The sequence below is a fragment of the Cydia splendana genome, chromosome 7, assembly GCF_910591565.1.
Source record: "Cydia splendana chromosome 7, ilCydSple1.2, whole genome shotgun sequence".
NCBI classification, from domain to species: Eukaryota; Metazoa; Arthropoda; class Insecta; order Lepidoptera; family Tortricidae; genus Cydia; species Cydia splendana.
The window spans coordinates 3,176,725-3,204,705 of record NC_085966.1 but is presented as its reverse complement, the minus strand read 5'-3'; the positions used below and the strand labels follow the sequence as shown (position 1 = coordinate 3,204,705).

The 27,981-nt window shown below is 36.9% G+C and overlaps 1 protein-coding gene across 4 annotated transcripts in view; it reads right to left on the bottom strand.

Annotated features, from left to right (window-relative positions):
• LOC134792019 (uncharacterized) overlaps positions 1–26,728 on the bottom strand; it is an 84,923-nt gene extending 58,195 nt beyond the window's left edge. For 3 of the 4 annotated variants that reach the window (XM_063763135.1, XM_063763137.1, XM_063763138.1), the window contains exon 1: positions 26,507–26,728. The gene's annotated coding sequence lies outside the window, so the exon portion shown is untranslated. The remainder of the gene's footprint in view (positions 1–26,506) is intronic. The other variant, XM_063763136.1, reaches the window with a different exon arrangement.
• Positions 26,729–27,981: the final 1,253 nt, after the last annotated feature.

The following is a 27,981-nucleotide window of genomic DNA, read 5'->3' as shown; positions in this document are numbered from 1 at the left end:
GTTTCCCTCGAACTGGTTCCCAATTGGTGTTCGTACCTATAAGTAAATCACTCGAAGATGTTGTTGGTCCATTTTTTCGATTTGAACTAAATCCCTGTAACAAGCCCGCGCTTATATACCCTACGTGAAAGATTCGAGAACAAAAAATTTGTGACAATTTTACACGAAAACGAAAAATATGAAAGTTGTTTTCAATAATGCGCAATTTTATTTTTACACAAACTTATTGATTACCTTTTATATCTTTTAAAACTAACTAAAAATAACAATTCATAACAATTATCCGCGATCCCGGGTACTTATAAAAGTTGCGGTCCTAGTTTCAGTTTATCGGGTCAACAAAATTAAATCTCATTATCAATTCAGAGTGGCAGCGCGCGATTTTGAGTAAGCTGATGAAAACTCATAAAAACATCGACATATTTGTTGCCATCGCTGTTTGCCTTTACGACCCGGCCACGACGTTGCGCGACCGGCGACGGCGGCGGTGGCAACCAGAATCAGAATCAGAATTATTTTATTTGCTAGAATACTTAAAACAACATGTAGTACAGTAGGTGATAAAGTATTCAGTCGATGAACGACATGCAAAAATTATATAAAGTAATAAGAAAATGTTATCAACAAGATAACGTACCATACGTGGGAACGAAAGGTCCGATCGCTGTGTCTCGCTCCAACCTATGGTTGTCGCCGCCACCGTCGCCGGTCGCGCAATTTCGGGCCGTTAGAGCATAGTGACGTAAAGTACGAACAAGGATATTCATGTTAAATTAGGGGCTTGAGAAAATGTCGTAACATTACCGAATTGTTATGGTTCGTTACATCGACAGCAAATTTTATGACAGGATACAATCGCTGTCCTAAACTGGGCCGGGCCGGGTATTAAAACGAAATGACAATAAAGTAAAGAGCGGAAGTTATGACCAAGTTTATTTTGGGTAAGTATTTGAACGCAGATTGGGTGACAGACTTTTCTTTGGAAGTCTTTTTTGCCATTTTTTGCTGATCTTTTCAGAGAGAGCTGAAACGTAGGTTTTGCATTACAGATTGTTTTTTTTATGATATAGGGGGCAAACGAGCAACTGAATAGCCTGCTGGTAAACGATTACCGTCGCGCATGGACACGCCAGAGAGGTTGTAATTGGGTGCGGTTCGTTAGTTTGTTTGTTTGAGAATTTCATACTGACTACGCATTCCGTCTTCGTCTGTTTTAATAATCCTTTTGTTCTATCTAACAGCTTTTGTTTCTCTCTTTTCTCTATCTTTCACTCTCCTTGTCTCTCTTTTTATTCTTTAAGTACATAAAATACAGTCAAATTTAATAAAATCATCTCTTTTTTTCTTGTCCTTGTTTGCCTAAAAGCGTTTAAAACTCACAATTAATCCACTGTAGTGTGGCTTTACACCAAAATAATACTTCAAAATTCTTAAATTATATGTGCAAGGTAAAGCAAATCTTGATAGAAATACCTCTTTCGCATTCCTTCTTTTGCATAATGTAAGTACCTAAGACATAATATATGTATTTCTATAAAAAAATCGGGCAAGTGCGAGTCGGACTCGCGCACGAAGGGTTCCGTACCATATAAAAAAAAAACAAAAAAAAAAGCAAAAAAAAAAACGGTCACCCATCCAAGTACTGACCACTCCCGACGTTGCTTAACTTTGGTCAAAAATCACGTTTGTTGTATGGGAGCCCCATTTAAATCTTTATTTTATTCTGTTTTTAGTATTTGTTGTTATAGCGGCAACAGAAATACATCATCTGTGAAAATTTCAACTGTCTAGCTATCACGGTTCGTGAGATACAGCCTGGTGACAGACGGACGGACGGACGGACGGACGGACGGACGGACGGACGGACAGCGAAGTCTTAGTAATAGGGTCCCGTTTTACCCTTTGGGTACGGAACCCTAAAAAGTGTCGAATTCCAGTAGTTTTAGTGCAAAAGCCGAATTCATCACATTAAGTATACCAAATGTACCTATTGTAAAATTAAATTAGCTTTCCGATTGAAAGCGTATTGGCATTGTTTAATTGGGCAAGATTGCATTAACACATCGCAGTGCATCCGATCGACTGAATGTGTAAACACAATTAATGTGTAGTGAACAGGAACAGGTGTGACGGTTATCACTGCGGAAATAATTTATACCTAGCCTAGCTGTAATGTGATGGTCACAGTTATCCACGTGATAGTATGATAACAAATAAGCTTAGTTTAAACCACTTATTTAGATTTTATATGTATTTGCAAGAAAAATAAATTGCAAAATTGTAACAAATTGTTCTACTTAACCCATATTCCGCATATGAACATCATTCAATATTTCATTCATACAGCGTCTCTCACTTTGTTCAATATGCTTTAATTGCTTAGCCATAAATTTAATCTGCCCCTTTGTTTGATCTTTTTCGATAAAAAAAAACATTTATTGAGGCGAAATAATCCCTATTTGTACAATTTCTTCTTCTGCCAAACTGCAGGACAGTGTGTTGTTGTCTTTTTGATTAGTATAAGAGTTTAGGGACACAGTTGTGATTAATATGTTACATCAGACTACGTAAAAATATTTTCTATAATGTTAATATTCAAACAGGAAGATGGATGTACGTTTGTAGGGAGAAGCAGTGCTTTTGTCCCCTTTCCTCTTAGCATATAGGTATGTTTTCTTCAAAAAACAATATCTGGGAGACCAAGCTTTGCTCGGAAAACATATAAAAACTCAAAAAAGCGCGTTTCTCCAAAGATCAGACCTAGCTAGATCGATTTATCGCCCCCAAAAACCCCCATATAGCAAATTTCATCGAAATCGTTAGAGCCGTTTCCGAGATCCCCGAAATATATACATAAATACAACACAAGCCTTTTTAAGCTTACTGTGGGACTTGGTCAATCTGTGTAAGAATGTCCTATAATATTTATTTATTTAAATATATATACAAAATTTGCTCGTTTAAAGGTATTACATTTTAAATGTGTCCTATTTTTAGTGTTGGCAAATGTACAATACTACGGCTCGTTAAACCACAGAATGGCCTTAAAATGCGGGCACTGAAAGAAAATTCTGCACGAAATTTTGAATAAAGATGTTTCGCGGGGAGCCGAGTAATGCTAACCTTACGGGTATGCTAATTTTTAGCGCTGTAAGAATGTCTTTCTCTGAGGGTTGGAAAACTTAATTTTAAGTACAGGTTAATTGTTTTACAAGAATAAAGTTGTAATTGTATATTTGAAAGTTTTAGACACCGTTTCCTGCTGAGAGTAATTAAGGGCTTGTTTTTTTTTTTATACCACATCGGTGGCAAACAAGCATACGGCCCGCCTGATGGTAAGCAGTCACCGTAGCCTATGGACGCCTGCAACTCCAGAGGTGTTACATGCGCGTTGCTGACCTTTATACATTCATACATTATATTTGCTATTTAGCGCAAGTAGCAAATGTATGAACTTTCACTAAACACAATCAAAGTGTAAACTGGCCAGATCCAGAGCTCTGGCTTCTTTGGTTTTGAACTGGCACACCTCAAATAATTAAATATTTAATTGTAAATTTGACGAAAAATATGTGTTTACATTTGACGCCTTATTACAAGGGAGTAGGGTGCTAAAGTGTAATCATTTTCTTTGACGTCGACTTTACATACAAAGTGATTTAACCTTTTGGACGCCAATGACCGATATATCCGCACTGCAGGTTCAACGCCAAATACCGATTAATCGGTCACAGACCACAGAGCAACATAGACCTACGTGCATATGCATAAAGTTCAATTTCAGTTTTGACACTTCGGTGACGTGGCGTCCGCGTGACAGCTTTTGTGTTTGACACGGCGTCGAAAAGGTTAACTACATCTAACCATACTTTGACAGGTGAAAAATTATGTAAGTCATAGTCATCACAGCTTTTATTAAAACGATACCAACATAGCAAAAAAACAGCACTTCCATAAAAATCACCTACGTCTAATTCGCCGATTTGTCGACGCAAAAAGGTGAGAAAGGCAAAATTCGCGTGGGTCTGGTAAACTGCGATCGGAGCGATCGGACATATGTTCTGAAAGTTCGATTCTTGCCAAAGCGCGATTTTTTTATTTTTCCTTTAATTTTATAATCACAAATCATACTGAAACCAAAATAGAAATCTATTTTCATTTTTATTTCCAATTAGATTTGCAGCGGAAACCCTCAATTTACCTTCATATCTATATGTGACGTTCCACGGGTGAAGGTACCTTATGGCGATTGGCGCTTACGTTGCATAGCACCGCATTAGTATTGGAACGTCGTTTATAATAGTGTAAGCGCCAACCGGCACAAGGTACCTTTAGGAAACTTTAGGTAACGTCACATTCAGTCAGACCGTACACACAGTGCGTGATCCGGTCAAATTAAATGACCTACAGCCGGACCCAATTTTAGACTGACGTTTGGAAAAAACGTGCCCAGCTTATTATTGGGTTTCTACTCACGTGAGGTTTATATTTGTTACGATTGCCACATATTTGCACTTCAAAGCTGAACCAAACGAAATTGGAATTAATAATCCAAAGTGCGCTACGACTCCGCACTAAAAAACTTCCAAGTGTTTTAAAAAGTTCCTATTCGAGTTCTTTATTCTTTTTAAGCGCTTTAAGAAGGACTCTAGCCTCCGAATAAAGACTCCGTCAACTATAGTTTTTATGTAAATACTAGTAACAGTAAAGAATTAGCTATTTTATTGTCCTAACCTGTGAATGGTTTGTAACTTCAAATACATTTAAGGGCCTATTTTAGATTTAAGCTAGTTATTAATTTCGTTTAGTAGTACCACCGTATATATTTTGTATGTAAATAAATGTTTTAATTATGTAGGTAAATACATTTTGAATTACCTATATTGTTAAAAAATGAGAGCTCTAAAGGACTCTGGTCACTATTACGTTGAAAAGAACTCAAGTTTAGAGATAATTTTTATATGAGTCTGGAAAACACAGTCGAGTCTTACCTAAGTTTAAACAACTCTTGAATTTTATTATGGCCAGAGGGCCTACCACGACCACCGAAGTTCGCAAATTGCGGGCATCTTTCTCTTTTTTCTCCAATTAAAGCGTAATTAGATTAGTAGAGAAATATGTCCGAAATTTACGAAATTCGGTGTTCGCGGTATGCCTCCACACTCTTCTTATGACTACATAAATACCTACAGGCACGCCTTATCATCGATTACGCTCGTAACCGCGATGACTACACAGATTGCGACTACGTGTTAATCACGCGCCTGTCCACTTCCACACGGTAAACCCAATATCCGGCCGGCAATGGGTGCGCAAATATTACCTACTGGTGGTCATTCCTTTTTCATGGACACAAATAAGTCAACTACACTGCGTCGGATACACATTTAAAACGAAACTTGTGAGTGTGATCTTTACGGTTACCACCTTGACACTGACATAATAATAATTGTATACCTAATCCGTAATTATAGGTAAGTATAATATAAACAGTAGAAACACGTTTCTAATTGCAAAATAATGATCCATTCGTAAAGGGTGACAATACGAGTATTCTTATTATGTACTAAGCTTTTTATTTTTAACGCAATCACTGCCAGGGGGCGTGGCCTAGGAACAAACTTGTATTACGGTGAACGCACATGTGCGTTGGGGACAGTGAATGTGTTAATTGACCTATTTCTAAAAAATATGCTTGCTTTTCGTAACCTCTGCATTAAAATTTATAGGTATATAATAAATGTCATTCAATTGTAACTAAAAAAGCAAATAGAAATAAAAATAGTTGGCAAGAGTAAATAGTGCGAGTAAGGACATCCACGGCAAAAACATATAACCCTTAAACATCAACATATATGTATGTAGGTACTTATATATTTTATAGTTGCGTTTGCCCTTTATTTGTCAATCCCAGCCCGACCTTACGCAACTTTTGAATGCTGACATTAATTATCATACTAAGACAGCCTAGACTAAAACTTAGTTACTAGGTCTAGAGTCGGTTAAAGTTTAATAAGTTGAAAGTGACGGGCGCCTGTGTGGGCCTTATTAAAAAGTCAGCCAAGTTATGACTAACAATGTCCGATGCCCTTGCAAAATGGCGGTAAATTGAGATGGCTTGTTGAACGAACAAGAATATTTTAGTAAATTAATTTAAGATATTTTATGAAGCCTATTCACATAACTAAACGGACAAGGTTGGGGTAATTTGTGTCAAAATGAGTTGAAAATTATGTGACTTATTTAACGCCTCAATATAATTATGACTACAGGTAACATGTATTGTATTGTGTTTGATATCAAATTGTTTATTTTATTAAATTGAAGCCTCTTGCTGGTATTTAAACATATTATATTTGACTTTTCGATTTGATCGCCTATCGAATAAACTTTATGTCAGATGCGAGGTACATGTAGGTAACGTGGTCATACATAACCATAGACTAGGAATCCTCTAGACCGAGTTTAGAGCAATTATTTCATGCAACCGATGATGCCAAAAATGCGGGGGTGCGCGGGACGAGGTGAGCGAAGTCCCGTGCCATGATTGGGCCGTTCAAACGACGAACGAGTTCACAGACGTCACACAAAGACACTTTCGACTCGAACATGGAGTAAAATTACCATATGCGTGGCAGAGGGGGTAGCGCGACTATGCTAAGTCTGGAGGATATTTTGTCTGTGTACATAACATATGAAATCTATACTCTAAGGCAGCGGTCGGCAACCTTTTTTTGCGTAGTTTTAGTAGCGTAGTTAACGATGAGTAAGTTGACGCGGGCCGCACTTTGTTAATATTTATGACTTTATCAGACATTGTCGTTTCTCAATATTACATAGCCAGAGAGGCTCGCAGGCCGCAAGTGACAGTTTCACGAGCCGCATGCGGCCCGCGGGCCGCAGGTTGCCGACCGCCGCTCTAAAGTATCAGAGCCATGAGCAAATAAATGTTAACACGAAGAAAGCTGGAGGTCGTTTTAATACCTTAATTTGATCCTAAATGCCCGTAATCCGAGTTTCCCCAATCCCAGGAGGTGTGCATGTGTGTGGTGCAAGGAAAAAATTATCTCTGAAGGCTCCAAAAATTTATGCACACCTCCTGAGGTTGCGCAAACTCGGGTTACACGCATTTAGGACCAAATGAAGGTATTAAAACGATTTCCAGCTTGCTGGGAATTATTTCTTTGAAAATTTATAATAATATATTATGATTGGCCTACTATAGCTTAATACCCCTTACCTTCTTACAACTTTCTACTTATAAGTGGGGAGACGAGATTCGTCGTTCTTGAGGGAAAATTTAATCAAACGGTATAAGATCGGGTTATAATCATTTTCATGCCTTCAATCTCAAAATTCAGACAGATAATATTTTCAATTCCTTTCTCCTTGGTTTTAGCTTCGTTACCTTATTTTAATAAAACTCTCAACCTTGCTGAAATTCTCTTTCTTCCCGATATTCTCGATTTAATATAATTCCCTACGCCTCAGTGGCGACAGAAATATAATAACAAATATTTGACTGTAATTTGATATTCTGAAAGCTTTCCTTTTCTCAAGTATTTCAGCTTATTCGTATAAGGTTTCACTAAATGTAATATTTTAGCGTCTAGATATCTGGGGCGGTTCCCCTATCTTTGGCATAATTTTTTTTGTAATAATTCTATTGTGCATAATAACTTTAGGCATAACATACTGTTAGTATAAACTCACTTGGTACTGGATTGTTGCGCATACATACTCTACGCATAATTTTTATTGATCGAAGTATCTTTTGGCATAAATTTAATGTCCGAATCGAGACCTGGTATCTGTTTCAGTTCGCATAATTTTATTTGTAATAATTTGTTTTTGCATAATTCGCCATTAAGCATAAAGTACTACAAGCATAAAATCTTATGGCATAGAAATGTTTTGCATACTTGCAAGAATCATATATGTTGTAGGCCGAATATTTTTGGCGGAAATTAATTTGCCGAATTTTTCCCAATTCGCAACTATTATTTTCTCATAATTTCATTTCTGGCAACAGTTTGTTTTCGCGGGGTCGCAGTTCTAACCTAACCTAACCCACTTTTCTGGCAACAGTTTGTTTTCGTGGAGTCGCAGTTCTAACCTAACCTAACCCACTTTTCTGGCAACAGTTTGTTTTCGTGGGGTCGCAGTTCTAACCTAACCTAACCCACTTTTCATGCAACAGTTTGTTTTCGTGGGGTCGCAGTTCTAACCTAACCTAACCCACTTTTCAGGCAACAGTTTGTTTTCGTGGGGTCGCAGTTCTAACCTAACCTAACCCACTTTTCTGGCAACAGTTTGTTCTCGCTGGGTCGCAGTTCTAACCTAACCTAACCCACTTTTCTGGCAACAGTTCGTTTTCGTGGGGTTCCAGTTCTAACCTAACCTAATCCACTTTTCAGGCAACAGTTTGTTTTCGTGGGGTCGCAGTTCTAACCTAACCTAACCCACTTTTCTGGCAACAGTTCGTTTTCTTGGGGGTCGCAGTTCTAACCTAACCTAACCCACTTTTCAGACAACAGTTCGTTTTCTTGGGGGACGCAGTTTTAACCTAACCTAACCCACTTTTCGGGCAACAGTTTGTTTTCGTTTGTTTTGTGAGCTAAAAATATGTATACATCTAAAATGCCAATAATATGTTCCCACCCAAAGTTACAATACAATACAATAATGTTTTTTTACGAATTATAGACGTAGGCAGAGCTTTTAGTTACGGCTCTGCGTTAATGAGTCAGTCAGCCACATATTTTGGTGTTTTATGCATTGTTAAATATAAATTAGACTTGAATTTTAATTTTAACATTCGTCGAAAAACATTCTGCCAAATGTAGCTTATGACAGATGGGTTTTAGGTCATACAAGTTATACCAAATAGAAAGAATCTAAATACGTTTTCTTCGATGTAAATATTCGCCTAAATCCTATTATGCTAAACAGATTATGCAAATCACATTTCGGAAATTTAAACAAATGCAAAATAAAATTATTCGTATCAAAATTCGGCCATGATAGTAGTAGTTTATTTAAGATTCGGACTTGGAAACATTCGGGCTATTGCATATTATACAAACTGAAGCTTTCTGCAAATTTAACATTCGTCGAAAAATATTTCTACCAAACAGGTTATGCCAGATGCGTTTCGGGTCACGGAAGTTATGCCAAATAGACGGAACCCATCTGGGGGCTTTATTTTGTAACCAATACAATCAGGCCAATTCGAACTTTCACTGACATCGGGATGATATTTGAATCATGCTATTTAGTTACCGTATATTTCACTCGTACTTGTCCGTACATGTATTGGCGCGGACGACACCCGATAACTAAATAACATGATTTAAACATCATTCTGATGTCAGTATAAGTACGTTCGAATTGGCCTGTGAAGAAAAAAGTATTTTTATTATGTTTTAATTTACTTTAAAGTAAAACATAATGTGAAAATACTGAAAATCCATTAAATACGTGATATATTCATAAGAATTTTATGTTTATAGTTGTATTTCTACACTACAATGTAAATTTATGTCAACCTACAAAATGAGCAAAATGTTATCTTAACCGGAAAGCTAAAAATATATTTATTGCAGTTAGATTACGAGTTAATGGCCAAGTGGCCACTTTCAGACTGTTTTGATGAATTATAACTTATTTTAAAAGTAAGGGCCACCCCACATCTGGCGTCTTTCGGGCGTCGGCGTCGGTCAGCGCTATGGAAAATGACGTCGCTGCGCAGTTGCGTCGACGTCGCGTCGACGTTGGGCCATAGAGTTGTAGACGCCGACGAGACGCCGACGCTCGAAAGACGCTAGATGTGGGGTGGCCCTTAGGATGTATTAATTGACGTAAAAAAGACGCTTTGAATGGAAAAATTTGAAAAGCAATAATAAATTAGTATAAAAAAAATGTTTGGTAATTTATTTATTTTATTGATCAAATAAGTAACACAGCATTACAGTATAAAACCATAAGGCACTGTGAAACTACAAAATAAAAGAAATTACAAAGAAAAACAATACACATAAAAATGAAATTAACTAAACATTAGATTTGGGCGACGACGATTAGATTTGGGGTCTTTGGGTAAAGCCTAGCAAAAGTGCTGTCAAAAGTTTAAAAGCACAAAAAACAAACATTTTTGGGTATAATATTTTTTTGTTACATTTGCAAAGCGATAATTACAATCCCATTTTAAAATTCCTACTTCTCACCTGTCTTTATTAGACCAAGTTAGATTAGATAAGATCATAAAAACAAAGACATAAAAAAATAATTGCAAACATTTATGAAATACCATAAATATGCAGACCACTCATAAATACTATACTAGAAGAAACAAAAACTGTACAAAACCTGATATGACGCACATATGAATATGACTCTCTTCGTTTCTAAACTGTAGGTACTTGAGTTCCTAAGTTGCAATAACTCCGTTAAACAACACCAATAAAACAAGTAACACAACAGTCACAAGTAAACTACATATAAGGTATATGTAGTACTTAAGTAAAACAACAGTGTTTGTACAGTTGTTGCGCAGAGCTAAATCAAGTATCTGCCACTATTTATCGTGCCCGCCCTCCACTGCGCAACATTACCTATCTCCAGGGCTGGGAGGTCAAACCCGATAAGTCGATAATCTCGAATTTAAAGTAATTACTTTTTTATACAGCACTGCTCATATTTTCAAGCTCTATTAAATAACATTTATAGACGGGTCTAACGCGAATTTTATTCAATTACCTTGATTTATTCAATTAATTTGATTTAAATTTAAATTAAATCAAGGTAATTGAATAAAATTCGCGTTAGACCCGTCTATAAATGTGATTTAATATGTGTTCAAAACGCGAAAGTTTAAAATACTATATTTTCAAGCTCTTTCTAGTGGTAAATACGCATTAACGTTTAAAGACTTTACAGAAACAAATATCTATCTAATTTGTTTTGTAGGTACTTACAATAAAATCAAGTAGCAATTTGTATAACTTATTTATATTCACTGGTTATCTTATTGCGGCTAAACTATTGAACCGATTGTTATGGAATTCGAACTACAGCAAACGGAAGTTTTAGAATTGGAATGGAGGAGAACTATTATATAATCTGTGATGGAGGGTAGAAAAGAAAACAACCAACTACCGTGGGTAATGCCGCGGACATAATTATTTTACAAATAAAATGTTGATTTAACTCTGAATAAATCCATATAAAAATAACATAAGTATTATTTGACTATTATATATACTTATGTAAAACCCGATAGGTGATTCTCTGTCGAAAATAAATCTAAAATAAAACTGACCTTAAAAATGTATGCTTGTTATCATAAAAACATACGCTAATAACATTAATTTTCAAATAATATTTACGCATTCATGAAGTCATCGACTCAGCAAGCAGAATTGTAGACATCTAAACTTTCAAATCCAAATTTCTCAAAATGTGTTTGTTGCTAGTTATCGGGTTTGACCTCCCAGCTCTCGATCTGAGCTTGGATACTTTGTGAGTTGCCCTCTTGGGAAATGTGGTCGATATTGTAACTATAGAACACATAGTTTGGTCATTTCATTGATACTTTATTAGGGTTTGGTTTGCAATTTATTTATTTAGTCGTATGGCATTAATACAACTCATGATCGCTTTACAAATTTACAAATTAATATCTATAGGTTCTTCACCCAATGGGCTGCGTTTTCGCTTAGCTTAAGTAAGTCCAGAGGATCTCCTGGGTACTTTCTTTTTGGGCACTCGTGGACAATGTGGGAAATGGACTGTACAGGTGCTCCACAGTCGCACTTCGGTGTATCTCGCCACCCACACTTAATAATTTTTGCAATTAATAATTGAAGATACATTTGGGATAAGACATAACCGAATTGTTGTTCAGTATAATGATAAGATCGATATTAGTCCCATATTATTTATACAAAAAAAAGTATACTTACACCGAAAGTTCAATTTCTATTTAAATTAACGTCATACAAACATTGTGCTAATCCAACGGCCGTATCTCATTGTTCGAATACGGCTGCAACATTATTAGGGAAGTAACTGATATTTCATTTTAACATATCACAGAGAACCTACACACCTACCTACTATTAGTATACCTAGTAACGACTTTCCCGTTTCTACAAACAGTTAACCAATTGTGCAAAAGTAACACAAGCCTTCTTGAGCTTACTGGGGGACTTGGTCAATCTGTGTAAGAATGTCCTATAATATTTATTTATTTATTTATAAAAGTAAGATGCAATATTATACTAAGATGTAAGTACTAAGAAAGACCGCCTATTTAAAAAGTTTCTCACGAAGATCTTAAATGCAAATCTATTTACAACATAAAACCCATCACGCTGTAACAAACATCATCCAAGACAGTTCCAATCTAATCAAGCGTCAGTTATCGGATTCCGAAAAGAACCTCAACTCAAGCACCCTCAAAACGGAAACTTTCGTTGTTTCGTTGTCCAGATGAATAGTTAATAAGGCTTTTCTTCCATTGAATAAGGACTTATCTTTAAAGATAAAAATATGGATATACGATCATTTAGCACCAAGAAGGTTGTTTGGATTATATTGTCTACCCTTGTTCTGATCCGGAATTTGCCATTGTGTTAACATTCCTTAAGTTGTCAATGTTGTCATCATGAAAATATAGACATATTTATCGGCCTGTTGACAAACAGCTTCTACAATGTTGTTGTTTGTTGTATTTGTATGGTAGGTATAGGAAAACTTAAGATAATTAAGTGAAAATACGGGTAGGGTAGCTATTAGTCCGTGTGTTAGATTTAGGATGCTTGTACTAAAAATATATCTGCATATAAGCCTCCTCTCATGGTTGAAAGAGATAATGGATAGGGCTATTAGAACCCAGTGTACCCACGCCAGCAGAAAGTGATACCTTTAAATTTTTTAGTGAATATATTATGCAGTTTTTTATGGTTTTTGTCTTCACCGAAATGTGACAGATAAATATCAAATGATATTCCGTACATAAGTTCCGAAAAAATATTGATACAAACTGGGAATTGAACTAACGCAATATTTTAGCTTTGATCAAATCAACTTCTTTAAAGGTATCTTTATGCCCAGGGTAAGTAGCTAAGTAGGTAAAGATATGAGAGTTTATTTTTCAAGTAGCCATATTACAATGCGCTAATGAACGTCAAATAAAGCTACACCGGCTCTAACCCTACACCGCCCGAGAAGATTTAAATCTCTCCTAAATTTGAGAGGGTATCTCAATATGGGACCGGCAAGAAACTAGTCGGGATACATCTTTTCAAAACATTACGCTGAGCGGGGGTCCTTTTTAACGTCTATGTGATCTATGTCTTGTTTGTAATTTAACTGGTTTGGTTTGACGTAAATACATGTATTTTCTTTCTTTCATTCTTTCTTTTTAGACCTTTTTCTACACCTTTCAAGACCGCCTGTTGTTTACCTCTGCTTTTGTTTCTGTTTTCTTTTGTAGTGTTTTTATTTATTAAGGTGTGGAATAAAGAGTATTTGTATTGTATTGTGAGCCTTAAAATTAACGCATTCAATACAAAACATTTACGTTATTTACTTGAACTCTGTCACCTACTATAGGCACTTTCTAAGTTCATACAAATATATCCATTTTTGATCGGGGTCTCTTTGTTTGACATAATTATTGAAAGTCATAATGTAATGATTGTCAAATTAAATTATCATTAGTCATAATTCTGAAACCGTTAACTTTCAGGATTTTCGTGGGGGTATCATATAGATAGGTTAGGTTAGGTTAGGTATGTTTTATGCCAATCCTGAAAAGTTACGCGTTTCTGAGAAAAACCAAATTTGACTAACGAAAATGTGAACAAACAATACATTATGATTTAAAACTTTATGAGAAACAATAGAGACCCATTTTGGTCTCATTTTAATTCCTTATTCCAGAACAGGTACGCATTAAAATTTTTGTTCCACTCCACAGTGCGTGACCCTATTGCCGATTGCTCCGCTCTTACTCATACAAAGCTTATAATTCTTACAAAGAACAGTCACTTGAGACCTTTTGAATGAGGTAGTGTAGACGGTTCCATTTATATTGCACGAGGTTTGAGTCGTATAGGTGAAGCCGCTTTTATATATAACATAGGTTCAGAGGCTGTACAGCTCAAGTCAAAATTACACTCTTTAGAGCCTACTGTACCTCTCTTTACAGTTGCAGCCTATGGGCTAATTATTCGCAAAGATCGGTCAGCGCCCTACGGGTTCAGTTTAACAACGCCTTCAGGGTACTGTTGCGTCTGCCACGCTTCTGCAGCGCGTCAGGGATGCTCGCTGACGCGCAGGTAGACAGTTTCTCTGCTACAATAAAGGTGACAGTCCGTTTCCAACGACAGCTGCACTACTGTTCATTTTACTATCATATGGAAATTGACAATAACACCTCGTAATATTCTGCCGCCACCGCGTTCAGTACCAGTAGTGCAGCTGCGGTCAGAAATGAAATGTTACCCTAAGAAAGCGTACCGCCGCGACGCGTCGCAGAGTGCTTGACAGTAGCAACAGTATCCTGAGTGCATGGTATAATAATATACTCCGCCTGGTACTCCATTCCCGTCTTTTCTAGGTCACCTAACTGACACGGGCCTACGTCATCATGCGACAGCGCTATATGATAATATGCGATAGCGCTATATATAGCGGCCATGTTGTTGTGACGTAGGCCCGTGTCACTCTGGGAATGGAAGACCATGTTTTATTAGACTATGCCTGAGTGTGATAGCGGGTAAGGCTCGTTAGTCGCTATATGCAGCACTGGTCGAACCTGCACCGTTCCTTAGCTCCCTATGGTAGTAGGTAGATAGGTATCTAATAAGTTAAGTACTAACATCTAAATTACAAGTAACTGTTTGACTAACCTGTTATGGATTTTTGTATTCCGAAATAAATGTGTTTTTTTATAAACCTGGAGGTCGATTCTAATTTAAGGAACTTTTTTCACCTATCATATATAATAAAGTGATTCTTGAGGAAGGTTTTGGTGTATAATTTGTTAAAGCTTTTTGTAGCCCGTGCGAAGCCGGGGCGGGTCGCTAGTATGTAAATATAATAATTTTAGAATTTAAATTACATTTAGAATTTTAGAGCAAAGTAGGCACTTAAATTGATACCTATTTTGTTGTCGAGTGTACAGGTATGGTACTTTATGGAATCGTGTGGGTACTCGTAACGTGTTTGCGGCTTTGTGTGAGATCAATAGTAATCTCACGCGACGGCTCGCAACAGGGCTTCTATTCGACACGCTGTCAGATCATATGTTGGTTGATGTTTTTATCACACCTACGAGGAAATTAAATTAATTGAAGGAATTAATTGCTCATTGCAACGCTCAGCCGATCGGAAAGCGCTCAAACGGTCCAGTGTCACCCCACTGACGTAGTTGATGATATGGGTTACATAGATTACGTTTTTAACAGATTTTCTAAAAAAAAAAAAAAGATTTGCTTTTTTTTATTTTGTAGGTAGGAACTTTACCGATTCGCGGTTGCGTCTGTCGTCCACTCACGTCGTAAAGGAGTGGCCGAGGCGAAATTCGTTCTGCAAGCTATTTGGCCGACTGCCAAAAGGAACTGGCGTAGAACCCATGATGTTACTCTGCGGAGTTTTCAATCTACGCCCTCGCTGTCTTTTTTAATGGAAGTTTGCATATTATTGTAACATGTAGTTGTTATTATGAATAATTAATGAGTTAAGTGAAGAGCTTGCATAAGACTCGTAGCTTAAAATGTTAAGGATGACTCACGCTAGCAACCGTATCACGAGCCTCTGACTGTGACAACACTGACATTTGTGCTAACGTCCTACGTAACTTACTTTCTCTACATCTCGCTCGCACTAATATGCCAGTACGAGCGAGGTGCATAGAAAGTAAGTTACGTTCACGCTAGCGTTTATGTCAGTGCCAAACTGGTGGTACCTTTACAGGTCGTGGCCGAGGCGTCCGACAATTCGTTTTTATGATCGGTGACCGGTGATCACGTGATACTTTCTTTACAAAACGAAGTGTCGGACGCTTTGGCCTGGACCTGGACCTTTATAGGGTGAGTGTCTGAGGCCTCAGCCCGGATCCGGACCATTTTAACACTTAAATATATAAAAGCACTTTTATGGTATTATTATAACAAATGAACTAAATATATCTATGAATAAAACTAAATTAAAACTAAGAACCTTAAATATATCTAAAATTAAATAAGGAATATAAAAACTACTGAAAGAGGCCTCCCCGCGCTACTCCCGGCAGTCCCGGCGCAAAGGTGCCCATCGCACTGCGTTACCGCGTTGAATTGCGATGGATAACAATAACAAATTCGAACGCATGATATCACATACTTACATTTTTTTTAATCATCTTGTTTACATGTTTGTTGATTGACAGCATGTTTGTAAAACATTTGCAACTGATGCGCATGTAATAATAATAAAAACGACAGACCCATAATTCTCTTTCTCACAAAACACTATTACGCACTTTTTAGATCGTCAGGTTCAATTTATCAAGCGAAGATTGGAATGTCTAGCCTGATGTTTCTTTTATGATAAGCAGTTTTTAGGCCATAATATAGTTTATTTTTGTTTTCCTTTTTTCACCTTTGTTGACATTAGTTTTCGTGATCATATTTCTAGGTATTTACTTAATAATGGGTCATCACAGGCCTTTGTGTTTATTGCAGACGATTTATGCATTGCTGTTTAGACTACGGGTTTGGTGACTGACTGCCGATGACTGTCGTGAAATTGGACGACCTATCTAAACACATTTTTGACAAGATATGCCATCAGAATGGTAGAGTAAGAGTAATATATTATTAAGATTTTTTTTGTACACCGAAAGTGACTATCTGAATTGTATTATTGAAAACGCCTTTTGGATTCAGAGAGACGAATCGAACAAATTAAACGCAACATTCAGATAGTTCAATATTTAAATCACTGCAAAAAAACGTGGTTTTAAATAAAATATATTTACTCACGCAAAATAATACTTTTCCACCTAACTTTAGTTTTCCTTATGAGTAATTATATGTACACGGATACCCATAGATACTATACCCACTTGAATTCTCTGCCAATATTAAGAAAATATCCATCACATACTCTCACATACCCTCGTAACTTATGCCCGTCATTCACTTCACTGTTGAAAGACGCATTTAGCATATCAAAGACCGCTTCATGAATCCGACGGTTTAGAAACCCGACATTTCATTTCTTTTGTAAGTGCGGGGGGCTAAGAGAGTGAGTCGACGACTTTTGAAAAACCCTTCGAATGAATGATACCTAAGTTGAATTATTTTCAATTATGATAAGAAGAGATTGAGGTAAAAGCTGATAAAAAATAAATAAAAAACAAACTCAAATCCAGTAAAATTGATCGTAAAGATTCAAGGCAACAAATGTACCTCATACCTGGATAGATTCGTGTGTAGATTACACGACAAAAAAAACTGTCTTTGTATTACCTAATGCATCTGCATTTCCTTTATTTTTGTACATTATGTCCTTTACTAAGTGCCACCTAGTCCATCCACTGGGCCTTACTGAAAATTAGCGTCGCGGTTTGTGCCATGTGGCTCATACCGTGACACCTAGCTGAGTGAGGACCATTTAGCGCAACTTTTCATTTTGTGTAATTACCTATTCTTAGTTTTAAGGTTATGTCATTGTGCTAATAAATGCTTTCTTCTTCTTCATTTTTTCAATCACACAATTGACATAGAGAACTAGTATCACATTTAGGTAACCTACTTTTGGAATGTACATATATTTTACCTATTTTACAAGTTATGCTTTTATAAAGGGTGTTATTTCAACTTTTTTTCGGAAGTATAATAATGTATGTGTTGATCTATATGTACCGATATAATAGGTATAGCTTAGCTACTACTAAAAATATCCCAGTCTCTAAAGTCACAATAATAATGTAAACATCTCAAAACGATTTTATTCAATTCAGCTATGTTTACCTGCTTGATATTAGCGACACAACACAGACTATTATCGTAGCTTCCCCGTATAACTTTTGAAAACCCCGTCTATTCAGCCGCCACAAAAGCTTCGGTTGCAAACTGCAAAAGCGAACATTACACTGAGTAGGTACACTGAGACTGAGTATTACCATTTCTCACTGCATTCTGTATTCATCTGTATGCAGATGCTTGCTCATGTATGGGGTTCCATATGGATTTTATAGATTTTTACTTGTGTTGTAAGACATCGTAAATATTAAGGTTCTTTTTAGGGTACCGTACCCGAAGGGTAAAAACGGGACCCTATTACTAAGACTCCTCTGTCCGTAGTGTCCGTCTGTCTGTTCGTCTGTCTGTTCGTCTGTATGTCTGTCACCAGGCTGTATCTCATGAACCGTGACGGCTAGACAGTAAAAAATTCACAGATGTTGTATTTCGGTTGCTGCTATAACAACACATACTAAAATAAATATTTAAGTGGGGCTCCCTTCCCTTACAACAAACGTTATTTTTTTTGCCATTTTTTGCGTAAAGGGGCCCGCTGATTAACAGTCCGCCGGACGGTATCGGCCTGTCAGTTGATCGGAACTGTCAAAATTTTGTTCTAGCTGACAGGCCGATACCGTCCGGCGGACTGTTAATCAGTGGGCCCCTTAATGGTACGGAAACCTTCGTGCGCGAGTCCGACTCGCACTTTTTTATGCAACGTATTTCTTAGTACTGTAAGTACTGGGTGCATTGGGATAACTTCGAAACCGGGGTAATTAAGAAAATGGCTAATATCTAATAATTAAGAAGCATATTCTACTGTAGTAGCGTATCTAATAAGTGTTGCCAAAGTATAAAGTTCTTCTGCTTTTATTGATATTTCGTTTTGCGTTCGCCACCACCATTTCGTTTGGCGCCTATTTTAACAAACAATTTTTAACTCACATTTATAGACGGGTCTAACGCGAATTTTATTCAATTACCTTGATTTAACGACGTTTCAACAATTTTTGTCTAAATTAACCATTACTTGTAATAACTGGCATCAAAACTTTTTTATTATCTATCTTATTTATTAGACACGCGGTAGCGTGTTAAGCCAAGTTTTAATATACATGAACTTTTACCGAAGTTTTTATAAGCTGTCGTTATCAAAAGGTTATATTTATAGTAGAAGGGGGGTAGACTTATAAAAAATTGTGACTTGAATTTGACACCAGAGTTGATGGAAATACAAAATGTGTGAAAAAAATAGGCTTAAGACACGTTCACAGATTTTTTTTGAGAAAATATATTGGCATTTAATTTACATATTTTCGAAAAATATATTTACAGCCCGTGACAAACTCGTCATTGGATCAAAGGCTTCTTAAAGACCATCCTAGGTTAGGTCACTAGAAAAGCCAGACATGAAAGAATATATTCTTTAAACATTTACTTAGTTGAACAGCTTTTATCAAACTCGGTAAAGGGGCCCACTGATTAACAGTCCGCCGGACGGTATCGGCCTGTCAGTTATTCGGAACTGTCAAAATTTTGTTCTAACTGACAGGCCGATACCGTCCGGCGGACTGTTAATCAGTGGGCCCCTTAACAGTCGCAATAGCTAAGTATGTAAATTAATTGCATCCATTAGAATTAGTACCGGAACAAAGGCGCCTTAGTATCCGAGCACATTTAATATATCTGTTTTCTAATTGGCTGCAATGTTACTGCAAGATACTAACAGGGGCTTTGTGTAATTTACGTTAACAACCGTATTTTTCCGACGATTCCCTGACCTAAAATGTTGCGCTTGCTGTCATCATCAATTATCCTCATTATAATTTTATAAAGATAAAAATAAGATTATTGCACACAAATCAGTGTTCTGTTTACAATACAGAAAGTGATGTGATATCGGGTACTGCATAGCATGGCACTATACTCTGTATTTTTAGGTATTTAAATAAAAGTAAACAAAATCTACCCTCAAATGGCGGAGCCAGTAAGCCAGTCAAGGATAGATGAAAATATTATAAGATCAAATATGTAGGTTATAGTCAGGTCGTTCAGTGACTGATCCAGGCGATTTTGTATTTGGTTGGTTAACCAATAAATGTTAAAACTCCCGAAAAAGTACAAATTGTTTGCTTACATTTATTGAAATACCTAAAGATACAGAGTATAGCTTCAACTTCATGAATAGTCCACTAACATTAAACGACTAAAGTGCAAAACACTCTCCCATGTAAACAAATGTTGTCCAAGCTTAATGCTATGATGGTCGCCCTTTTGTTCTCTGTCATCGTCGCTGTCTCGCTCTAACAAGTACGTAAGTGCGAGACACGTGACACGACAGGCGAGAGAAGTGCGACCATTTGAGCGTAGATCGCGTTTGGACAAAGCAAATACCATCGCAAACCGTTTAACTATTGCTGTGGGTGTGTTTGAGCTATTTCTTCCAACGCCGGCACGGAAATAAAATATTTTCATGCCAATATGGCAGTTTTGTTTGTTGTGTTTTGCGCAGTGCTGCGGGCTATATTGGTTGAGTTTGGCCATAGAGAAAAAAATACATATGCTCACTCCATACATCAGTTTTATTACCAAAACGACTATTATCTTCGTAGTCGACATCTAGCATCGAGTAGCGGAATTATCAGTAGAGTAGAGAGATTATCCCTTTCGATGTCAAAAGCGACCATGTCGCGTTTCACGCAGTCCTTAAAACGCAGCAAGGGACGTCTAATGCGGCGTTGCTATCTATAAATGCTATCTGGCTCAACATAACAATTACCTTGTTTTGCACAAAACAATTTAACAATATTTACCTTGATAGGCATTTTTATTTGAAGTATAAGGTCAAATACCTTAACAAATACAGTAATGAAATTGTCCCAGACAGAACCAGCGGTCGCCAATCGACTATGCGCTAAAATTAGGTCAGACGTCGCCAGACTGTCTGGAAAAACCCACTTATAGCACGTTTGTCTAAGATTTATACTTAGCAGTATTAACGATTTATTGTTTAAAAATGTTGCACATAAATATGACAATAATTATGACACGACATGTCATGCTCATGTCGCGATATTATGTTACTGTTCTTAATAGTGATGTACCGACTATTGATTTGGCCGACTAGCCGACTAATCGGCGCTCGGATGGCCGATTAGTCGGCCAGATCGTTACTCATTAATTTCGTCTAGTCTAAGTTCGGTTCAAATGCACTTTAAAAACAATCGGTTTTATATAGGGATGTACCGACTAGTCGGGAAAGCCGACTATCCGGCCACATTTGTAGTCGGCGATTAGACGGCGACTAGTCGGCAAAAATGGCCGATTAGTCGGCACTTTATTAGTGCAAGAAAAACAGAAAAAAAAGAAATCAACAGTCAGTATTTACCATATGTTTTATGTATATTTTACTAAAATACCTATTCAGGGTGCATACGAAAACTTTTGTTCATAAAATTGACCGTTAGATCGTTATCGTATGTTGGTGGGATGATGTTTTCCTCTACAGGTCGATATCAACTCGAATTCATGGGCAAGTTCGATAGTTAAATAATTTTATTATTATTCAGTACTAGCTTTAGCCCGCGACTTTGTCTGCTTGGAATTAGTGACAGCAGCTAAAGTAGGTATAGCGTCTGGATAATGCTAATAGCAATCATTCAATTCGCGCATTGCTTACTTCAATTATTAGGCATTTCATTATCTCTTTCAATTACACCCCCCTTTGCACTCTTCAGGGATGATTTCCGACATAAAAACTATCCTATGTCCTTTCCCGGGATTCAAACTATCTCTATACCAAATTTCAACTAAATCGGTTTAGCGGCTTAAGCGTGAAGAGGTAACAGACAGACAGACACACTTTCGCCTTCATAATATTAGTATGGATAGTATGGATTTGTTTTTTTTTTAATGGTGGAGCCATGGCGAACTATTAATGTTATTGCAAAATTTAGAGACTTAGACAGGGCACGTTGATCGTAAAGACGCTGACCACAGGAGATAGGTTCTTAACTGGCGACTACGTACGGGAAATAGAGCCTTGGAAATACCTCCTACAAGCTGTACTGACGATCTGCTCAGGATCGCAAAATAAAAGAAAGACAGGAATTGAACGAGAATTCTTGTGATAGGTCTTTGAAGCTGTAGAGAACACCAAGCTAATATGATGAAATAGCGCAACCAAAGGAGTAAAACTATTGTTTTTCACCTGAACGATACGAAACCAATGATCTGGCCGACTAGCTGACTAGTCGGCCGACTAATCGGCCATTCGAGCGCCGACTAGTCGGCTAGTTGGCTAGTCGGCCAAATCAATAGTCGGCACATCACTAGTTTTATACCTTTAGTCGCGCTATTCATTATACCTACTAAAAAAAATAAAAAAAAGTCTTAAGGCTATATTTGACAGGACAACCGAATCGGACATAAGAAAGCGACGACACGGTCAATTCGAACAAAAGTTTTCGTATATGCCCTAAATAGGAATTTGGTTAAAACAGGTGAAAGGTAAGAAAGGTAAACAGGTCATGGTAAATATTTACTGCTTATTTCTTTTTGCCCTGTTTTTCTGTCATTTATAAAGTACCGACTAATCGGCCATTTTTGCCGACTAGTCGCCGACTAATCGCCGACTACAAATGAGGCCGGATAGTCGGCTTTCCCGACTAGTCGGCGACTAGTCGGTACATCCCTAGTTCTTAATGTTATAAGACTTGTGATAGAGCACTTGAGGCCTACTTTAAGATTTTTTTTTTTTATTATTTGAACCCTATAATATTTTTCAAACTCGATGGGTAGGATGACAGGTGTCAACTCCAGATAATTTATAATATAACCTAAAAACGCGAAATCTCGCAAAATTGTACTGAAATGACAGCTGTCATCCTACCCATCGATATAAAATATTATAATAATATAGTCACAGCATTATTTTTACCTCAAAAATTAAACCCTTTTATTATTATATATATTATATATTATATTATATTTGCGGTATTTGACGTCTGTCACTCACAACAGCAATACTACGTAAAATGTCTGGCACATCGAAATCACAAAGGAAAACAACTGCACTGCGAACGTTTACGTTCTACGTCTTTTTTTTAAATTTTAGGGTTGGCCGGACACCACCGTTATGAATCGGTAGTCGTCTAAGTAAATCGATATGAATATTTCATTTTAGATCGCAACAAAGCATTATTAAATTTATTATATTTACCTTGCGGGAAAAACATATAATTTTAGCTTTATTTAAATCTCAAATAAAAATTCATTATACGTCACAATTCGATACCTCAGTCTACGTGCCATCCAATCGTAATCGCTTGCTGTGACAATCGATTTGCGTCAGTTACATCTCTATATACGTCAGTCATAATGTGTCAAATACCGCAAATAATGTTGTTTATACTATAGCATCAATCGTGGGTCTGTCTGTCCGCCCATATATCACAGTCAATTTCCTCCGAAAATTCAAAAATCCGAGACCGAATTAGTTGATTTATTAGGTATATAAACAATACAATTTTATATAAATCGAACTAGTCCCATAGTCAACTACATAAGGCTTGATTATTTTTTTTAGTTAGCCCAGTTTAGTGTCCCAATGCTGGGCAAAGGCCTCCCCTCCTTTCCTTCACTCAACGCTTGTGATTGGCTAAATCTTGGACTGTAAGTACCTAGGTATTAAATGACGATATATTATAACAAACAAATACTGATAAATACTTAAATACCCAGAAAACATCCATAGGTTAGTCATTGTTTTTCTTGGCCGTAGTTATCTTGGCTGGTTTTGACCTAACAACTTATTATCAAATGAGCGTAGACTAAATAAAAAAGAGAATGTAGACTAGAGGAATATTGTTAAAATAAATTATGTAGTCAGTACATTTACTGCCATCTTTCGACACAAATGATTAACACTTTTAGAACGCCATTTGACTTTGATCCTTATTCTTTCACTGATATGTGTTAAATTTGTTAAATAGCAAAAAGTATCGCCATCTTCTCGAGGATAGGCCAAAGGTATGGTGCCATCTTTTCGAGCGATGGCGCCATACCTTTGGCCTACTCTCGAGTAGATAAATGAACGGTCATATCCTATTTTAGAAAACTGTAAACATATAAATTACATTATGAACGTAATATATATGGAATCTTCTTAATCAAGCAAACTGCAGCGGTATTATGGTCGCGTTTTTATCACCTGTCATGTCATTTGTCGCTTTCGAATTTACATACTTATTAGAATGTGACAGGCATGATGACAAATTATAAAGAGCCGTCCATCTTAGCCCTTCTGCAGCGGTATCATGGTCGCATTTTTATCACCTGTCATATCATTCGTCACTTTCGCACTTACATACTTGTTAGAATGTGACAGGCATAATGACAAATGATAAAGAGCCGTCAATCTTAGCCCTTCTGCAGCGGTATCATGGTCGCATTTTTATCACCCGTCATATCATTCGTCACTTTTGCACTTACATACTTGTTAGAATGTGACAGGCATGATGACAAATGATAAAGAGCCGTCCATCTTAGCCCTTCTGCAGCGGTATCATGGTCGCATTTTTATCACCTGTCATGTCATTTGTCACTTTCGAATTTACAAACTTGTTAGAATGTGACAGGCATGATGACAAATGATAAAGAGCCGTCTATCTTAGCCCTTCTGCAGCGGTATCATGGTCGCATTTTTATCACCAGTCATGTCATTTCTCACTTTCGAATTTACAAACTTGTTAGAATGTGACAGGCATGATGACAAATGATAAAGAGCCGTCCGTCTTAGCCCTTCTGGTCAAGTTAGATTTGTTTCCCTAGTAAATTTGTTTTACGAAGGTTTACCTGTCCTACGCACTTTCACGAGTTTCACGAAGGGCCAAATGTCTGTCATTTTTTTACGAGCACAATTTTACGACCCACGTCAACGTCGGTATCTAATCTGCTTAGAAATTCTACTTTAAATATGTAAAACGTTTGAATTATATTTTACTCGGCATGGTAACATACCATTTGCGATTATCATATACCTATTAGTTTTAATGCCAACTTAATAGCTAATCAAATTAAAAAAAACAATTTTTTTTTTAACACACGTTTACCGACATAGGTGCAAACGTGTTAAAAAAAGTGGAAGCTACGTGCGAATCTTATGGCTCTGTGGGTTCAGGTTCTTCGCTCACTCTCACTGAGCGTAAGCGTGAGCGAGACGGCTGTGCGTGCCCGTAATTGCGGATATCATGCTTTTGATTTGCTATTTTTAGTAACTTTGACAAAAAAGTAATCGATGAGTTCGATATAATGTGCGCATTATTAAAAGCTCTTCCATATTTTTAGCTTAAGTGCAAAAATTGTTACAAATTTTAAGATGCAGAATATACTCGTACATGTTCGTTATTTTTTTTCTATCAAGCGAAAGTCTTGAAATCAGAGAATCGATGAAGTTACTAGAGAAAGGCCCAAGATATTCATATTTTTGCTAACCTTATTATGACCTAAAAAAGTGTTAATTTTTTTCTATAACTCGGCAGGCTAAATTTACTGCACCTTAAGCACAACTCAAACTTGCCTGTTATTCAGTATCCAAGGAGACACACAAAGTCTTTGTCCTAACTATAACGAAGTAAGCGGTAAGCGACGAAACTACAGCGACAAATACTCGGCAAGATTTAGAATTAGAAATTAGAGAATTAGAAATTAGACTAGCGATGAAGTAGTAAAGATATGTGACGTCCCACGGGTAAAGGTACCTTATGGCGGTTGGCGCTTACGCTATTATTAACGCCGCTCCAATATTATTGCGATGCTATGCGACGTAAGCGCCAGCCACCATAATGTATCTTTTGCCATGGAACTTCACATATCTTTACTATTTCATATCTAGTGAATCTCTAATTCATTTCCCGAATCTCGCCGACTATTTACTTAAAGGACATATTATGTCTGGCGCTTACGTCGCATAGCAGTAATAATATATGCCCGTGTCGCATTATACAAAATATCTGGGAGACCGAGCTTTGCTCGGAAAACATATAAAAACTCAAAAATGCGCGTTTTCCCAGAGAAAAAACCTAGCTGTATCAATTTTGCGCCCCCGAAAACCCCCATATAGCAAATGGGGGGTTATAGCAAATTTCATCGAAATCGTTTGAGCCGTTTCCGAGATCCCCGAAATTATATATATAAATAAATAAGAATTGCTCGTTTAAATGTATTAGATTAGATAGATAGATATACCTACAGCCTATCAGGCTAAAAATATTGGCTCTTATAGGTTAGAAGTCGTAGCTTTGCCAAGCTATTTAGTTTATTTATCTCTGTATATAGAAACTTATTTAGTTTAAAAGTTCTTCACATGTACAAATCATAGGTGGTCACTGCTCAGCGTCACCACGTAACATATGTTTAGGGTATTTCCAAGAAATCAAAAAGGTAGACAACCCCTGACTCCCCTTATAATAAGCTAATTTTACACTTACCGTATCATTCCGAAGCACAAAGACGTTCTAAACACGTTCGAAACTACCCCGGCTTATGCCACGCCGTATCGAACCTTATGCCCCTTTGCCACATGTGTTAAAATCCCCCACAGCCACACTAACACTTAGCACTTGTTTATGGGTCGCATTTTTTTTTATTTTTGTCTATGCGGTTGTGGCACACGGGTGCGGTCGGGTAGCTTTGGCCGCGGACTAGGGGCACTGAAAGTTAGGGATGGGGTGGTGAACAAGGAGCGGCGGAAATTATCGATAGTCGTGGAAATTTTCTGTAATCAGTTAGGTACCTATAGAATTCATAGAGGATATTGCATGCACGGATGCATTTTTGTAAATTAAGTATAATTGGGTACGTCACGTCAAAAAAAATATCGTTAGGCTACAAGATGTAGCGTAGGTTTCAAGAACAATAATTATAAAATGATCAATAATTCTATTTGGTAAAAACTAAAAAGTAAGCGTCATCTCATTGTTCAAGCTTTTATGTGTTTAAACCTAATACTTACCTACAGAATTAATATACGCAATTTTAACATATAGGAGATGACACAACATTGTTACTACGAATGATAATGTACTTAGTATGTAAATATTACATCTAACACATAAAATTTTACTCAGGTACACTACCTACCTACCTTTGTCCCTATAAGAAAAGTCTGATTCGTTAAAGAAATATGTTTTATCGATAACGCTATCGATATCGACAGCGGCACGTCACTATAAAACTGTACCGCACTTGCGCAGTGTCGGCAGCCGTAGCACACCGCTTTCCCCACGTTTCCTTGTAAATATTACATTTACAATAAACTGCTGGGTACTACTGAACTCTAAGTATTTGCGTTTGAAAATTGAAAATTTCTCACTACAGTTTGGGAAGCTTTGCTGATCGAATTTAAGTAAATAATGTGGGTTACTCAATAATATCAAAAAATGACATAATAATATATTTTTTTAGTAAAATAAAAATAACAGTCGTATTTTGTTTATTGGGCGTTTTCATTTATGCCTGGTTAATGTGATTATTGTTGACAGGTATACAATTATCGTTTTTTTTTTGTCAAGTTATTTACTACTTAGAATGTTTTGTTTCAGTGTTATTATTTCTTTTTGCCTTGTAAGAACACTTAAGGTGCATTGTTGTTAATTTGAAAATGAGGTAATTTTGAAAATGTCAAATAATATATATTAAACTATAAGCACTTTCTATTTTACCAACAGCAAGCAAGATGTCAGCGTAAGTTTTGCTAGAGTATGAAACGACTTTCTCGCTTTTATTGCGCAAACGTAAATCCTTTTCCTACCGGATTTTACCGATTCCGCGTCGACATATGTGGGGGACGCCCTTATTCTATTGTTAGTAGAAAATAAAAACCGGGCAAGTGCGAGTCGGACTCGCGCACGAAGGGTTCCGTACCATAATGAAAAAAAAAAAACGGAAAAAAAAATGCAAAAAA